Genomic DNA, 15,025 nt, shown 5'->3' with positions numbered 1-15,025 from the left:
GCTGTAAAGGAATTGTTAAACTTGGCTCTTTTATTCTTTGGTTTTCAAACACTGGGATTACAGGTCCTATAGTTACTGGGACTGTTACTGCTTTTATATTTTTTCGTAAGCTCTTGTATCTTCTCTTTCAATTCATTTGAAGATCGTATATATTTGGCAGTACTTGTTTGTTCATCAACTCGTTTTTCTACTCTATTCATGCTTCCTCTTTTGTTATTCTGTTTGGGAGTACCGGTAAGTCTCGTTTCTGTCATTGAGGCATTTGGATTATATCTCACTTCTACTCTTTCTGGCACATCTCTAAAATTCGAAAATTGCCTTGGGGTTTCATTAATTCTGTCTTCTACTGGTGGAGCATTAGGGGTAGTCCATAAAGAACCTGGTTGATATGGTGGCGGTCTCCTATTTAATATTTCTTCCAGTACAGCATCCTCTGATTCACTATCACCATAACCTTCTTTCCCTGTTTCCACATTTTTCCTCTTTTCTGTACATTTCCACCCTTCATATTCATCCACTAATCTGACTGGATATATGCCATCACACATGTCAGCATTTCTCCATCTGCACATTCTACTCTCATGTGTCTCTCCCCATAAACCACGCAATCTACCTCTTGGTCTGATATGTCTTTCCGACCTTTCTTGTTCCATTTCGTGCATCTCATCTTCCCATTCCACTAAAGCTTCAAATTGAGTCTGTCTAGGTCTTGGCTCAAGCTTCATTATCCTTTCCCTCACATTTTTCAAAACTGCCAAATTAAAAGATCCGACCTCTGAAAAGGCTAACGCACCATCAATCCTGGTACACCTTGCCCAATTCTCTAACAAAACAGATGTATGGTAACTATATTTCGACAACATATAGGAAGCAGGCATTTTCAGCAGAGGAAGTAACTTTCCCTCTCTTGTTACTATCGCCTTATCCTTTACAAACATATTTTTGAATTTCTTAAACCATGAAGGTTTCTTCTTTTCCTCTTCGTAATAGTAATCAATTTTTCTGTAAATTCCCTGTCTTTCAAAAGATTGCGCACTTCTCTGTTGCTGTTCCGTAACACCAACCTATCACAGTGCGGTTTACACTAGCATACCAATTAGAACAAGGTACGTCTCCTTAGTGCTTAACCAATAGTTTCGCTGCTTTTCCGTGATGCACCAAGCAGCCCTTACTCTGTTTCGGTCACAAGGACCAATCCTGCGCAACACTTTTGATGTCACCAGCGCTCCGGCTTCTGCAGCGCCGACTGACCCCTCCTTTACAGGATTTATAGAGAAGCCGTATTTACAAGATATACAACTGAATTGGTTAGTAACTTACACAAAACAACTCCATTTGTCTGTTTTGCTAAAACAAAGTGATGGTTTTCTCAATCACACAAGTATTCTGTATTTCCAGAAGACAGCGCTTACCTCTTCTCTACCACAGAATTTTACACCTGCCGATAAGTAGCACCACTTCCTCGCATTTACCCTTCCCTCAAGCTCGGGTTAAGCTCTATTACTTTCCCAGCAGTAAGTTTTAAATCAGGATACGCAATGATCCCTGTACTTGAAGGCTAAGATGTTATAGACTGTCCTCGCTATGCATTTATCCTTTCACACGTAGATTCCCTATACTTGTGATGTGCAACAACACCACTTGTGATATACGACGATACCACCGCAGTATACGACAATACTACTTTTTGAAACAGACTATACGATGTGCGACTTCACTTGCCACACTTCCTCTGCCTGCAGACAGAGTGACCAGCTTCACACAATACTCGGAAGCCTTTTCAGGACTACATATAACGTAATACGAACTCAACAGATGTTAGTCATAATTCTGTACATCAAAACCCTTATATAACGCTTTATACATAATCCTAGCTAATTCTATAGCGATCAATGATCTGCTACCAAGCTAGTTACTAATGCAGCGCTACTCCGGAAATAATTTCTAAAACCATGTCACCTTTCCCTGAAGTACAAAATCATACATCTACTCATCAGTGGGGCCCATAACACTGCGAGTTACTCACTAACAACTTCCATCCTACTTCATGGATCGGTGAAATTCAAAGGAGAGCTGCTGTATCATAGCGGAGTGTCTAAACTAAAACGAAATATTTATACTATTTACACCTGCAGTTTAAATGAGGTTTACCATGGTTTTATTTAACAAGACATTTATATTTAGACACACCACCATTATGGTCGATGAATCTGCTAGTAAAAAATTAGGCGTAGGAAAATACAAGACCAGCTTAATTCTCCATTTATCTAATTTTTATTAAAAGCAAAGTTTAGCATGTCTAACAGTTTATTCGCTTTATTTATTTCTTTATTCAAAGTTACTTTTACAGAAATGTTTTATTTCAAATAGTCATTTTCTTCAGAAATAGACATTATTATTGAGATTTCAGAACACAAATATTACAAAAAGACAGATAGTTCCCAAAATTAATTTTCTCCTAACTTCCCTAACTAATAACCTCATAAAAACTCAGTTCTCACTCAAAGAAATAAAACATTTATTCAAGAAAGTCTTACATCTCAGGAAAATCAGCATTCCGACAGCATCTCAGGAGGAGTTTTTTCGTAAAGGAAATCATGACTTTATATACATTTTTCACTAACTTTATCTATTTACAAAAGTAACTATCAGCATAAACTCGAGTTCTGATTGGACAATTTGGGGGTGGATGAGCATCACCTCATCATTCTAACATTCACTTTCCGTTGTGTCAGCTAAATTTTAAAGGGTCCTTTGTTTAAGAAAGTCTTTGGCCTAGTCACATCCTTAACTAGCAACTCCATGAACTTTTCCCACGTTCAGTAATTCAAACGTCCATTCTTTTTGGCAGTCATCAGGACTTCCAGGGCATGTTGTCCTTGAACTGGTTTCGTTCAGGCACAGGCAGCTCGCATTCATTCTCGTCTTTAGCCGCACATGCGCATTATCTCTCACTGTCACAGTAATCGAGAGACTCCGTGTTTTTGGTAGGCCTCATGAGCCAGAATGGGAACTATCGTAGAAACAAACACAAATAAATGTTCAATATGGAACTATAGCCCTTCTGTTTACCTCCCCCCATTGTAAGGTTTCCCTGTTAGTTATTACCTTGCAAACATGCAACATATATGCAATTTATACTCACTTATCCTTCAGTTTCTGCCACAAATACATGCACAAAAAGCACATTTATGCTGCTTTTACTTATTTCAAAGCTTTTGCATTATTTCACATCACGACAACAACATTAATTAGTTAGTTATATTTTCACCATACAAGCAGATTAGTATTTCCACGTGTATGTATGTGTGCATTCTATACTATGTTGGTTAATGCTTTCCACACCATGCAATTAATAAAAGTTACAGTTATGAGGAATTTATTTCACGAGGGGTATACAAAATCTTGTTTCTCCACCTCGCTCCATCACACCACCTGCACAGAAGAGCGCCTGGTCCTCTGTACTCCAGTGGCCGCTGACCACTGGAACTGGAACGAGAGCCAGGCAGCGGTCGCTGGGCGCCCTGTGCAACAGCCTGTGATGTCCCCTGTGGTGCAGGCTCAGCTGCCAGGTGACCATCTGTTAAGCATGGGCGGAAAATCCGTTTCGCTCGCGCATTTTGCGGATTTTCGGTAAATTCGCAATCCGCGAGATTCGCGAATCTCCCGCAAAATCCGCAAATCCGCGAGCAGCGGATTTTGCTCGCACTGCTCGCACTGTTCGCGTGAGTTCGCGGCTTCCCAGTACAACTTCGCGCCCCGCGAATAAGTGCAAAATTGCAGAAATACGATCTTAGCAAAACTGAAACTACTTACCAGGTTCAAAAGTTCAGGCTCATCATTAGTAGCCATTTCCTGTAGTGCTTCCTGAGGGGCCCCTCCAGAGTTCAGTTGCCAGTTGCAACTATTATGTGACCCTGCTCTGAACCTCAGAATAGTTACACATATGCCACAAAGGTCCTGAATTACAGCTAAGGGAGACAAGCAGGAGCCAGGCTGGAGGTTCAAATCCATTAATCAGCCCCTAATTCATTATTGTCAGTTGGGGCAGGGCAGGTGTTGTAACTAATTTTGCAACAATGAAAGCACTTAGCAAGTGCAAAAGATCACTAATCAGGAAGCACTAAGGAAGCAGGTGCCAGCTAAAAAAATATTCTGTGACACATTAATCAGCCCCAAATTAATTCAGGTCACTTGAGGCAGGGAAGGTGTGCTTGCGTTGCCACAATAATGTACACTGACTGGACAACCAGAGGGTGCTGTGATGAAACAGAGGGTGGCATGGGTGGGCCAGAGGGTGGCATGAGTAGTCAGAGAGTGGCAGTGGTGACAGAGAGTGGCAGTGATGAAGAAGAGTGTCCCAAACAGGCTGGACACGTAGAAACAACAAGTTTGCGAAACTTGCGACCCGACAGGTAAGTTCGCAATTTGCGACATTGTACAAAACCCTCGCGAACTGGCAGAAACCCGCGCAAACACAAAAAAAAAATCCGCAAATTCGCGAGAATTCGCGGATTTTGCGGATTGCGAGTTCGCAAATCCGCAAAATTCGCGAACGCGAGATTCGCAAAATTCGCCCATGCTTACCATCTGTGAGATCTGACCCGGAGCCCGACACAGCTACCAACTGAGCGTTGTGAAGAAGCCCGTGGTACAGAGTGCATGCAGGGAGCAGCGAGGGAGACCTACAAACAGCTGCATGCACACTTTGTCAGCAAACCCAAATCAAGCGGGAAGCTGGCCGTGTGAGGCGCCAACCCCCTGGAAGGAGGACAGGCTATTGCAGCTACTGAATAAGAGATGCATGGGAGAGCGGCTCGCACCCCACAACCTTAATAATCCAGATTCCACGATCCAGGTCACAGACTCAAGATGTCCAGTAAAAATTGGATGGGGCCGATTGCGAGCACATCGGGTCCCGGGAACAGGCACGTAGGGCAGAAACCCTGCCGACTGTTCAGATACTGGCATCGGAGAGGGTACCAAACAGGTGAGCCCGCTAGTGCAGGGCTTAACAAACACTAAGAGCCTGCAACCACCAGAGCCCGCTAGTGCAGGACTGCAAAAAAGTAAAGGTAGTGTGAGTGCCACTAACCAGAAGGTGGGTGAAAACCCAGTGCATCAGCCTGCTCAAGCAGGGCCTCCTCCCCATGGTCTTGGGACCTGCTAGAGCACGACCTCGCCCCAACTTACCTGAAACATGGTCAGGTGAATCTGCAGTGCAGAACAAAAGAAACAGGAAGTGGGTTGGGTTGACCCTCCCCTTATCCTGGGTCAAGGGTGATGTTGGTCGGCCATGTTGGGGAGGCATGGGATGCTAATTTGCTTTGGAGGATTCTGGTGTGGAGCTAAAGCTCACTACGTAACTCTGTTGACGAGGAAGATTTACGAGGTGGTAATGTGCTGTTACTATCATAGGCAGCATGGCAGGGGCAGTGTGTGGTGCATGTTGCAGTGGCCTCTTTACAAAATTAAGTCCTGCCTAGCGCCGCTCCAAGTGCCTCTGTTACTTTCCCCAGTTTCCTCTAGGATAATTGCAGCAGGTACTAGGAGGCTTCAAGAGAGAGAGAAAGAAAGGTATGGAGGTTAAAGGTAGAGTGAAAGCTATCAGAGAGGGAAAAAAGAGAGAAGAGAGATTGGTGAAGAGAGAATGGATGGATGGAAAGTGAGCGATTGTGCAAGGAAGTGAAGGGAGCAGGGCTAATTTGAGCATTTTATCCATGGCTGCTTTTGGTTATTATTATTATTATTATTAAAGGAAATTTGTAAATAGCGCAACTACACCCGTAGGCATCAAGGCGCTGGTTCCGTAAACCTTCCCTGTTCCTTAAGCACTTATACAAAATGCAAGTATGAAATGCAGTACAAAGTCATTGATTACATCATTCTAAGTTATGTTACTTTGTATATGCTAGAGGTGGAACAAGCCGAGGCATAACTCCGCAATAAAGGGAATTTAAAAATGAGGCTCAGAGGAAAAAAACATAATGGCTGTTGGTTGCTAAAGATCAAATGGAGCGAAAAGGCAAGCAGAAGGTGACTACACAGTAAGATTCAAATTAAGTAAAAGACTTTTGCCCTGATTAGGCGTCAGTCTGAGTTGATTTATCGTATGTTTCTGCACCCGGTTGTCCCAGGGTTAGGAATACTGGACCTATCTGTGTGGTAATTTCTTCCAGAGAAATCTCATGATGTTTTGGCTGCAGCAGTTTTTTCTGGAAGAGGGGATAGGAGACATACAATGCTTTCCCCCACCAGAGCTTATCTTTTCCTTTACCCCATACTCCCCATATCGCTGTTCCCTCCCAACCCTACCGTGATGCAGAAGCATACATTACCACCTGCTTAAAGTATGCGGTAGGTGCATGTGTTAAACCCCACGGAATTGGCAATTCTGCGTAGTCTTAAAACCAGTAAATAAGGTCCCACTACATAATCCCTCCTTCACTTGGGGCTTAGTTTGCAATTGCACACTAGGGGCATGGATTTGCACCACAAAAATGTATATTTTGCAAACCAATAGCATGCAACTCAGAATCAGGGGCTTAATCCGGTTACTAATTTCAGGTTTGCAGGTCCATATCAAATACAGGAGGTGAATGGCAATCACCAAACCACCCCAAATCCAAATCACAAAAAAAAACATGACCAAAAAATGTCAAAATACAAATCATGGCAAAAGCATGTTTATCCCAGAACCATCACAGAAACAGGTTCCCCCTCAACGATTACCACTTAATGAAATCAGGTGCAGTGGCACAGATGTAGCAAACAGTATAACTTATAAAAAACCAAGAAATAGGAACCAACGATAAAGTAGCAACAATGACCTAGAATACTTCAATAACCTAATTAGTTTGATATATTAGTACATTTGTATAGTGCATTGCAGAATCAAGCCTGTCTCGAGGCACTGAGATATGCTTCTAGAGCTTGACCACCTGTAAACTGTAGTGACATACTCGCACTCCAAAGCTCAATGTATAAGAGACACACTCTCAACTTATGTTAAAAATAAAATACAACACATCAGGAACTCTGAAGTCTAACTAGCATTGAATGCAAAATAGCAAGAGACACATCAGTGATGTCATCAATGATGTCATTTGAGATGTCATAAGTGATGACATGAATTATGTCATAGAACGTCATGAGTGATGTAATATGTCAGGTCATAAGCAGTGCGTTGTGGGGATGCCGGTTATAGTTAGCGCTGCTCATAATAGCTGATGAATTTCTGAGTTTTTTTTTAGTTCAAAACGTTAATATTGTCACTTACTTTCACCTAACTATAACGTTACCCTAACCTTTGTTTTTTTCAGTGAATATACATATATATATATATATATATATATATATATACATACATACATATATATATCTATATATATATATATATGTATGTATATATATATATATATATATATGTATATATATATATATATATATATATATATATATATATATATATATATATATATATATATATATAGATATATATATGTATATATATATATTCACTGAAAAAACCATAGGTTTCACACCAGTTATAGTTACCTGGAAATTTTACTGACATAAAACCATTGAAATTCCCACGTTATAGTTAGTTGGACTCACTATAACTTGCGCGTGTAATGCACTGCTGATGACATCACATATTACATCACTCATGACATGGTCAGTGATATCACTCATGACATCACTGATGACACCATCCAGTGAATGTGTGCCTTTCTGAAAAATAAATATGTTTTATATATGTATATGTAAAGGTCAATGGAAGAATAAATGTTTAAATAAGTGTCTAAATGGATCTTTTAAAAAAAAATGATTGGTTAACTAGCTTATTAAATGTATCTTAGTGAATACATATATTAGCGAGTAATGTTTAAATATTTAAATATATGTATCAGTGTTAAACTTTGTGTATAAGTGGCTGCATGGGTTGGTGAGTAGCTACATGTGTGTGTATATGGGTTATTAGATGTTTTTTTTAGTATCTTTATAATTGTCTGTTTGATTTGGTGGGGGTGTTACTTAGCACATAGATGCATCAATGACTGACTCACTGTTTGTATGTGTTTTGAAGACAGCATATGTGCCGGACTGTATGGGTGAATGAGTGTGTATATGTATGTGTTAGTAAGTGAATGACTGTCTCACTAGTGTCTTTATCAGTAACTACATTTGTTTTAATCTAGTATATGTGATTATTGAGTTATATAAGTGAGTATATGTGAGAGTGAGAGATTGAAAGAGTTCTTGTTTTAATAAGTATGTGTTTCTATAAGTGATTGTTTAAGAGAGTAAGTATGTGTAAGTTTCCTTAGAAGTAAGGTGGTAGTGTGTGTATAGCTGTATATGCAAAAAAATGGATGTTCAATAGTTTATTTGCATGTGTGAGTATGTGTGTGAGCAACTTTTGGAAGACTGTCGGTGTGTTAACGGATGTAAAGGTGTCTCACTACATATGATAAGTGAGTATATGTATGAATGACTATGTAGAACTGTTGGTGAATGAGTGGATGTGTATATAAATGGTGGAATTACTGAATTGGTTGTTGTAACTGGTATAGGTATCTCCACTTTTTTGTAAATGTTAGTTTCTATTTTTGAATATGTGTTTCAAGGGTTACTTTACAGTGAAAGGAGGTCAGTCACTCTGTCACAAGGATGGTGTCATCAGTGATGTCATGAGTGATGTCACTGACCATGTCATGAGTGATGTAATATGTGATGTCATCAGCAGTGCATTACACGCGCAGGTTATAGTGAGTCCAACTAACTATAACGTGGGAATTTCAATGGTTTTATATCAGTAAAATTTCCAGGTAACTATAACTGGTGTGAAACCTATGTTTTTTTCAGTGAATTTAATAGGTTTTTTAAATGCTAATTTCTAACTATAACTAGTGTGAAACTTATGTTTCTTTTCAGTGAATTTCATAGGTTTTTTAAATGCTAATTCCTAACTATAACTGGTGTGAAACCTATGGTTTTTTCTGTGAATTTCATAGGTTTTTTAACTGCTAATTCTTAACTTTTTATAGGGCCTCATACCTATGTGTTTTTTAGTGAATTTCTAAGGTTATTTTTTCGCAAATATCTATAGCTTAGAAAGGTATTTTTTTCTAAAAATGAATCCTATATTGTATATTAATATAATATATATTTTTTTTAAAGTATATTCTTTTTTTTATATTTCACTTTGGAGCGCTCCTGGTGTATGTGTTTTGAAGACAGCATATGTACAGGACTGTATGGATGGATGAGTGTGTATATGTGTGTGTTAGTGAGTAAACGACTGTCTCACTATTGTCTTTTTCAGTAACGACATATGTTTTAATCTAGTATATGTGAGTATTGATATATATAAGTGAGTATATGTGAGAGTGAGAGATTGTAAGAGTTCCTGTTTAAATAAGTATGTGTTTCTATAAGTGATTTTTTAAGAGAGTAAGTATGTGTAAGTTTCCTTAGAAGTAAAGTGGTAGTGTGTGTATAGCTGTATATGCAAATAAAATGGATGTTCAATAGTTTTTTTGCATGTATGAATATGTGTGTGAGTAACTTTTGGATGACTGTCGGTGTGTAACAGATTGTATAGGTCTATCACTACATATGATGAGTGAATATATATATGAATGACTATATAGAACTGTTGGTGAATGAGTGGATGTGTATGTAGATGTTGGAATTACCTAATAAGTTGTTGGAATTGGTGTTGGTTTCTCCTTTTTTAATAAAATGTTAGTTTCTATTTTTGAATGTGTGTGTCAAAGGTTATTTTATGCTGATAGGAGGTCTGCCACTTTGTCACAAGGATGGTGTCATCAGTGATGTCATGAGTGATGTCACTGACCATGACATGAGTGATGTAATATGTGACGTCATCAGCAGTGCATTGCAGGCGCGCAAGTTGTAGTGAGTCCAACTAACTATAACGTGGAATTTCATTGGTTTCATGTCAGTAAAATTTCCCACTAACTATAACTGGTGTGAAACCTATGTTTTTTTCAGTGAATTTCAAAGGTTTTTTTAATGCTAATTCCTAACTAAAAGTCTCTGGTACATACTATCATTGGGCTATAGTTGCGCTACATCTGGCTGATATTTGGGCTACATTTGTATTTTTTTGTGTCTGGTGGCCATCCTTGGGCTACATTGGGCTACATTGAGCTACATTGGGCTACATTTGGGCTCTAACATATATATAGCCCAACGTAGCCCAATATATATTTTTTAAAAGTTAATTTTCTTAAAAGCAACTGGTGCATATATCTTGAGACATAGCAAACGCACATCGGGCTACCAGTCCTTACAATTTTTCAATTTTTATTTTTTTATTTTTTTTTTGCCCTGGACTGTGCGCCCCCCGGTGAGCACCCCGGAAAGCGAACCGGGAAGCATCCCGTTAGCGCCAATGTTGCGATCGAAAACAACATTGTTACGTGACGCATAAGCGCGACGAATCGCGTAGCCGCATGACACATGTAAGCGCGACCCAGAGCGCGACCCGGAGTGCGTAGCCTAAGCGTGTCGGATCATGTGACCTGAAAATAACACTTTTCATTGGTTCCTAATATTTTTTTTTTCCAAATGAGGAAAACCCCCACCTTTTTTCTCATTCTTACTTTCTTCTTTGAGAGAGCAAGAGCTATTTCTTTGTGAGAGACCAATAATGGCTACTCTACTTGCTGCTGCTGGTGCTCCAACACCACCACCACCACCAAAAGGACCACCACCACCTCTGCTTTTTGGTGGTGAGCAGGACAAAGAGGAGGAAGAGGAGCAGGAGGAGCAGGAGAGACAGTTCCTACCAGAGGAACGCCACCCATCTCGTGTAAAGGAGCACTACATTTGGCAATTCTTTAAGTTTCCTGCAGGACTGAAGAAAGTTAATGCCCCTAAAGCAACATGTCTAATTTGCAGCAACATCCTTTCACGTGGCAATCCTGCTAAAAAATATAGTTTTGGCAACCACACCATGATTCGCCACATGGAGAGGTGGCACCCAAATAATTTGGCCCAAGCACAGGTGAGAGCTATGGCTGAAAACCCACAGACCGCTCAGCCTAGCACCTCAAGTGCAGAATCATCTTTTGCAGCACCTGAAGGGCGTCAAATGGTGCCCAACATCCAAAGCAAATTCTCACACTTCAAAATAGTTTGTATTTATTGTGGGGCTACTATTGCTTATGGTGAAAAAAGTATCACCTTAATTAACAGAGCAGAAGAAAACCACAAGTGCTCTCACAAACGAAAGCAATGATTCTTTATTGGTTTTTTTTTGCTCCTGTTGAGCCATTTTCAAATCCTTCTGTTTTTTTCAAAGTACTAAAAAAACAGCAAAAAATATAAAATTGTTTTGAAAAACCAAAAAAAGTATATATAACAACAAAAACAATTAAAAAAAAGTTCTTTTCAGAACTACCTCCCATTTATATAAAATGACTTACATTTTTAAAGTCTGCCATTCTCTTTTCTCTTCGGTGCGCTCCCCGGTTACACATACCAGGGTGCGCACCGAGAGCGCAACCAAAAAAAAAAGGAGTGAGCATAAGGGAAGGACACAGAGAGAGTAATGATAAAAGAAATACAGCTAGAGGGATGTTCTATACAAGTCTCTATCTAGGTTTTGTAAATGCAAATTCTATTAGCGAATAAAGTTTTTATATGTTAATATCCTTCTGGTACCACCTGAGCAGCCATCTCATTTCTCAGTAGAACTGAGGCACAAGAGAGCACAAAACAAGAGTGGAAAACGCAAAAAGGGGGCAGGGTAGAGACCCCCTTACCCCCTAGCCCTTCTCAGGTTGTACCAGAAGGACTCCCAAGGCCAAAAAAAATGAAAAAAAATTATTTTTAATGAGATTGCTGGGTGCATGTACGGTACATACGCGGATCTGTACGCGTACCGTGCGCGCACCCCGTGATTTTTTCATTTTTTTTTCCACCGGTAAGCGCTCCCCCAAAAAATGTGGGAAATAAAATTACATAAAAACCACTGGACAGACTTTCACCAAATATAGAATAGACCCTACTACATACCAGTCCCTACCATTATCCCACATTTGATGGTATTCCATTGAGCCATTTGGGCTGCAGCCCTGACTAAATATCCTGAGGTAAATTACATGACAAAAACACATATGAAAGTGTTAGAATTTTCAACCAATTAAAATGTTACTTTCAAATCCTACTTTTTTTTCATGACATTTGATTTGTTATGCACATGAATATAAATTAAAAATGAGAGGGAATACACGGCCATTTTGACTACAACTACCTGAGATACATCTTTTAAAACATTTCCTCATTTATCTTCATCACCTTTCTATAAGGTATGTTATAAATTTGTGAAGGGGCACTTTAAGTTCATTTGTAAAAACGTTTTCTGACAGTTATTTCATGTCCCTCTGTTATAATTACAGATTCAGATAGGCTTCTCTGTTATAGTTATAGATTAAATTAGGCTTCTCTGTTATATCATAATTATATTAGGCTTCTTCACATACACTTTTTTATATTTCTACTTCTTACTACATCCAATTTATAAAACAAAAGGCTACATTTTTTGAAAAGTCTGTCATTCTTTTTTCCTCATGGTACACTCCCCGGTGCGCTCCCCGGTGCGCTCCCCCCCCCCCAACACCGCGAAAATAATTTTTTACCCTTTTATAGCCCCTTTTATAGCCCCTACATCAAACCTAGGGGGTCAGGGAGGGTCTATCCTGCCCCCTTATGGTCATTTCCCCCTTTGTTTTGGCCACCTCTTGTGTCTCGATCCTACCGAGACACAAGATGACAGCCTCTCCGGACTGTTTCGAATGTTTACAGACACCCGAGAACCAATCAGCTTTCCCCACGCAAGTTGCGTAGCGCGCCCGGTACGCGCCCCGGTGTGCGTACCGGGGTGCTGCCATAGATATATATATTTTTTTGAACCTAAATTACTCAAAATCCACAGAAGCACATATCTTGAGACATACCAAAGGCACATCGGGCTACCAGTCCCTACAATTTTGCCAAGTTTGGTGGAAATCCATTCAGCCATTCAGGCTAAAAGTGAGGTCGACCGCCCTATGGAAATTAACATGGGGAAAAAACGTTTTGGGACCCTCCTTTTATCTCAGCCCCGCTTGACAAATCCCCCCCCAAACATTCAGGGAAGGACCGGGGCGCTGCGAGGCCATTTTGAGGAAATTTTCAGGCAGATTCGTCAACCGGCGCCAAAGTTATTCCAAATAGAATTTCGAGATTTAACATTGAAAAAAATCCTAACTATATCTACCTACTGGCGTCCACCAGTAGGTAATATATATATATATATATATATATATATATATATATATATATATATATATATATATGTTCTATTCCTCTCAATACAGACTGTATTATATAGAAGCCTGGGTTGTTCCAGAGAGTTAGAGAGCTGGTGATGATCTGTCTTATCAAGCTTCTTGGAGGCCGTTGGAAATACCGATATTGGATAGAAATTTGATAAGGTGTTAGGGTCTGAGATAGATATTCTTTAAAAGCTGTACTACTTGGGCATGCTTCCAACAGTCCCATACTGTAGCAGTCACAAGTGATTGTTCAAACAGCACGTTTAGCTTTGGGATAATGACGTGCAATGCCATCTTAAGCACTCTCAGTGGGTGTGGCTTAGACAGGGAGCTGAACTGCATTTGAGTAAAGCTTGGGCCCAGTCCTCCAGGAAGATGCTGAAGAATTGAGATAATCACAGCTCGGTACAGAAAAAAGCTGAAGTGATGGTGGATTGAGAGTCAGTGTTATCTAAAGGAATAGGAGAATCCAGACAAAATGTTCGCAATTTTGTCATAAAAAACACGGACAGACGAGTCACAGAGATCTAAGAAAGGTGACAGATCTATGTTACAGACCTGAGGTCTCAAGAATAATTCAATTTTTTTTTAATTAGCTAGGGGCCATTAGCGGCATAACTGATTTCTTAAGATGACACTTTAGATGGAATCAGCAAAGGCTTAGATTTCCAAGTCAAGATCACTTTATTCGGTTCAAATGGACCATAAAAGTATAACATACAAACAAAGATGCTTAAAAAATTACATGTAAGATTAAAAATTCTAAAAGACACCAATTTCATTTCCATTTCATACAGTTTCCTTATTAAAAGTGCAATTCTAATAAAGTTTAATACAGCTGTACAAATGACTTCAGTGGACAAGGAGCGTAAGAGATTAAAGCCCTCCTGATGGTTACAGGGACGGGTTTCTCTTAAGATTTCCTAGTTTTTTGGGCCTCTGAAAGTGGCAGAGGCGTTGTTAAAACAAAGAGATGTTGAAGGTAGACAGAGAACTGTTTCCTCATAATGTCACAAGGTACAATGTCCTCTTGGCCTTCCTTTAATTTGTTTGTGGTGTCAAACATGTCTGCAAGGGTAGCAGCTCCTTAGTGGTAATGGGATTTGTCTCCATGTTGAATCTTTCCAGTCCTGGGCTGAAATCACCTAAGGCCATGTCTTGTGAGATGTAGGTGCGCTGCAATGATGCTATGCTACAGAATCACTTCAGAGAATCATCAAAGACATGCAAAACATTTTGCAACCATCAGTCTGGAGAGTCACACATACCATGTCACTTTGCTTTACATCATAGAAAATCAGACAGCTAGTTGGGTCTCCTACAATGTTAGATTCCTAACCCTCGTCATTGACATCATTTGGAAGAGATGACAATGTCTCAATATTCAGTAGTATGTGTTGGGAGAAAACTATCAGTGTGGCAGGAATATTAGACATTGGAAAATGCAAAACGTGACAACCAGTTCACCATTCCACATGGTGGTGCTTAGGGGTGGGTACAGGTATAGGATGTTAAGGGTATTCATAGGGTTTATTGGTGGATAAGGGAATAGGATTGTAAGGTTACAAAAAAGGGGGGGAAGGAGAGTTACCCACCAAAATAATGTATTTATTTTTATAATACATTTTAAAAATGTAGGTAATTTGGGGGTCTCAACACAAATAAGAAAATAT

This window comes from Lissotriton vulgaris, chromosome 5 (assembly GCF_964263255.1).
Source record: "Lissotriton vulgaris chromosome 5, aLisVul1.2, whole genome shotgun sequence".
Taxonomy (NCBI): domain Eukaryota; kingdom Metazoa; phylum Chordata; class Amphibia; order Caudata; family Salamandridae; genus Lissotriton; species Lissotriton vulgaris.
This window is presented reverse-complemented; position numbering follows the sequence as displayed.